The sequence below is a fragment of the Chrysemys picta genome, chromosome 7, assembly GCF_011386835.1.
Source record: "Chrysemys picta bellii isolate R12L10 chromosome 7, ASM1138683v2, whole genome shotgun sequence".
Taxonomy (NCBI): Eukaryota; Metazoa; Chordata; order Testudines; family Emydidae; genus Chrysemys; species Chrysemys picta.
The window spans coordinates 40,213,855-40,217,942 of record NC_088797.1 but is presented as its reverse complement, the minus strand read 5'-3'; the positions used below and the strand labels follow the sequence as shown (position 1 = coordinate 40,217,942).

General features: G+C 49.4%; 1 long non-coding RNA gene across 1 annotated transcript; it reads left to right on the top strand.

Annotated features, from left to right (window-relative positions):
• Positions 1-562: 562 nt before the first annotated feature.
• On the top strand, positions 563-3,524 carry LOC135972923 (uncharacterized). Its single transcript, XR_010589544.1, has 3 exons — positions 563-930; positions 2,770-2,822; positions 3,230-3,524. It is a non-coding gene; the product is annotated as an uncharacterized LOC135972923 (long non-coding RNA).
• Positions 3,525-4,088: the final 564 nt, after the last annotated feature.

The following is a 4,088-nucleotide window of genomic DNA, read 5'->3' as shown; positions in this document are numbered from 1 at the left end:
GCTGAAAAAAAATTTAAGGAATTTTATGGACCATAAAAAATTTTCTCCCACACTAATCCTAGATTGAAATCCACGTCATGGATTGTTATGCGTCTGATGAATTTAGTAACAATGAGGCTCACTGTGTCCTTTATAAGGAAAGAATAGTGGCACCTGTTTCTACTAGAAGGTGAGCTATACTTTACAAGTTAATATCTAGTTGCCATCGCAATCTTGCCCACTCCCTGGTTTAGAGATTTCAAATATACTCATGAAGGGACTTAAAGCAGCTCCTAGATGATCCTAGGGCAGCACCCTCTGTATAATCCAGTTTTGTGGTGCATGATGGGCACATCTGGGAAAGAAGAGCATGTGCTGGAATGTAGCACCTAGTGCTGCATTGTAGCATGATGGTTACCTGCTCCTGCCCTGCGGGGCTTGAAACAGCCCAGGAGAGGGCTGTGGCAAGAAGCCTGGGCTGATTGGGGCATGGCCCCATCTGAGCCTACTTTCCCCAATCAGGCCCAGCTGGCCCCTATAAGAGGCTGTGAGCTAGACGCCCACTAAGTCTCCCTCTGTTTGTAGAGGGAGAAGGACCTGGTTGCAGAGACCCAAGCAAGACACCTAGATTGGGAACAGGACTGGGGAAGGGCCAGGGGAGCTCCGGCCTGGAAACATGAGTGGCTTATACTGCAGTCTGCCCCAGTGAATGGGGGCTAGATGGAGACTGGACAGTAGCCAAGACTGAGGCGAAGTGGGTGGGGGTTCTCCTGGGAGGGGGAGACCCAGAACTGTGGGGTTACTGCCAGGAGGCAGCACCCAGTTAAAGGGGCACTGGGGTCCTGGGAGGGACACGGAGGCCAGCAGTGGTGGCGAGACACCGGCCTGAAGAGGGTGCTCTGGAGACTGGATGGTAATTCCCAAGGACAACCAGCAAGAGGTGCCACAGGGGTAAGTCTGTGCATACTTATATGCATATTATGACATTTCTTTACATAGGGTTCTGGGAGAGTTAACAACCATAGCAATGCAGACAAGTTATTTAGCTGTATGTTGAAAATGCTGGTTTTTAATTTGTTTCATGGTCACATTAACTGCACTGAAAAAAAGCAGCTACTTTGTGGGGCAAAGCAGCTGTAGTGAAGCAAAGACTTACCGGTGTGGCACCTCCTGCTGGTTGTCCTGGGAATTAGCTCAATTCCAGCTCAGAGCACCCTCTGCTGGCCACTGGCTCACCTGCCTCAGGTCCCCCTCATGTCCCTCCCAGACACCAGTGCCCTTTACCCTGGGGTTCTCCCCTAGCAGTACCCCACCATGCTCTGGGTCTCCCCTCCCAGGGGCGCCTCCAACCCTCTCACCCATCTTGCCTCAGTGGCGACTGCCAGTAATCATTTAGCCCCCACTCATTGGGGCAAACTGCAGTCTGTCATAGCCACTCATCATCAGCAAGGGTGTTTGGACCAGCTGCCTCTGCCTAATCCCAGACTGCACCTCTGCAACTCCAGTACCACCCTGACACCATACACAAGGCCTGCAGCCTGGGGAGCTCCAGCTTGGCCTTTTGCCTTTCCCCAGCACTGCACTACCTCTGGTACCCTACTCCCAGGCAGCTAAGTCCTTCTCCTTCCACTACTAGAGAGAGACCAACTCAGCTCCTGGCTCACAGCCCTTTTATAGGGCCAGCTGTGACCTGATTGGGGCATGGCCCCAGCTGTGGCTGCTTCCCCAATCAGCCTAGCCTTTTCTCTCAGGAGTGGGGTAACTGTCCCGCTACAGGCTCCAAATGCCCGCCCACTTCCCGGAACCCAATAGGTACAGGCTCCAAATGCCCGCCCACTTCCCGGAACCCAATAGGTACAGGCTCCAAATGCCCGCCCACTTCCCGGAACCCAATAGGTACAGGCTCCAAATGCCCGCCCACTTCCCGGAACCCAATAGGTACAGGCTCCAAATGCCCGCCCATTTCCCGGAACCCAATAGGTACAGGCTCCAAACCTAATTGTAGAGTTGTCCTGAAGGAACTAGCAGAGCACTCCATTGTCACACTTACTCACTGGGGGCTTCTGAAGGGAAGGCCTTTCCATATTTCTGTTGTATGAGATATGGAAACAGTTTGACTACCATGCCATGCTGCAGAAATCACATCATTGTTGGATAAATTCCTGTCCTGTGTCACTAATGAGGTGATAATCACCTGGGAAAAGTCCTTCCAATGTCAATTATAATTCCCTTTCTAGCTAGTGATCCTAGGTTTTTAGGTAGTGCCAATCACCATAGCATCTATGTATTTCACTGCTGCAGAGGATGGTGACAATAAAACAAGATGATAGTCATGATGAGAAACATATCCTTTCCTCAGTAGCTTCATTGCTGATCAGAATTGGGTGAAATTTGGAACGTCAGCCACGCTACCTCCCTCCCACCCTGCATCATTTAAGATTCTCCACTATATTAATCTACTATAAATTCATCTAACCCGGTGGATCTCTATATGTTATCCACGGACCATCAAAGGTAAACCTAGCTCTTTCTGACGGTTTGAAGAAAAAACTGAACAAAATAAAGGAGGGTTGAGAAAGTACATGACAACGGAATGCTTTTACCAACTTATCTACATCATGGAAAATAGAGAATACACTGATCTCACTCACTTATGAACGTCTTCAGTCACAGAACCTCCATTACTTCTCTAGGCAGTTTATGCCTTTGGCCAGAGCATTGCTATTTAACTTGCCTGTTTTTTTTTTTCTAATGCCTAGTGTGAATGTCTGTGTTTTTATAAATTTGCAGTCTGAGCACCATTGGAAGAGGATGGACTACATGAAGTCAGTGATGGATTCTTGGTAAGAAAAGAGTTTTGCATTATGTGCATTAATGCACTGAGAGAATGGGAAGATAGTTAAGCTAAAAAGCCTCAGATAAGAGCTGCCGGCAGGGTTAGTATATAGCATATCATATTTCCTTCTTAATCTCCTGACAGTTGTGTGGTTGAATGTTTTCAGTGGGGTTTCCTGCTCAATATTGGAGTCAGCAATGCTTTAGCTCCACTACTGCTCACTGTCTTCCTTAAACCCACTATCCCTAAATTGCTTTGGTTATTGATTAAATTATCAGGAACTCACTGGGATATTGTCTGTTATTTTACACAGAGGAACAGCATAACAAACATACTGTGTATTCCCACCCTACATGGATAGGCAATGACTCCACCAAGTGCATACCCACTGCTAATACTTTCCATTTCATTTAGGATGAAGACTCTCTATCGAGGGCCAGACCACATGTCCACAGCCAATTTGCTGCATCCCTCTGGCCCCTCACATACTACTTCATCCCAAGTGAAGGCTCCTCATCTGTCACAAAGACACATCAATCCTCATCCAGCTGATAATTCTGGGACCACCTTCCTCCTGACCTGAGAGAACAGCATTTCAATGAGCCAAACTCCCACCATTCGGAAAGTGTGGATGCAGTCATTGAAAAATACTTCCACAGCCAGAGATGTGTGTCCTTCCTAGACCCCAGTCAACTCTGGGTTTAAAATACTCTGGGAGTGCTTAGGCCAGGGGTCGGCAACCTTTGGCATATGGCTTTCCAGGGTAAGGACCCTGGCGGGCCTGGCCGGTTTGTTTACCTGCTGTGTCTGTAGGTTGGGCGGATCGTGGCTCCCACTGGCCACGGTTCACCGCTCCTGGCCAATGGGGGCGTCAGGAAGCAGCGTGGTCTGAGGGAGGTGCTGGCCGTGGCTTCCCACGGCCCCCATTGGCCAGGATCGGTGAACCGCGGCCAGTGGGAGCCACGATCCGCCCAACCTGCAGACGCAGCAGGTAAACAAAAGGGCCAGGCCAGCCAGGGTGCTTACCCTGGCGAGCCACATGCCAAAGGTTGCCGACCCCTGGCTTAGGCCCTCAGTCTTGGACCCACTTTTCTAGGTCATGGGGCTCCTCTTCAGAGAGGAAAACACAAGGGAGTCAGGGACAGAAAATGAATTAATCACCTCGCTAGTGTGATGACCGCTTCACTGTCTGTATTTCACTGTAGACTATAGGGCAGGCTCAAGGTGAGGAAGACAACTACTATGATGACAGTGTCTTTATAAAGGCATTTCT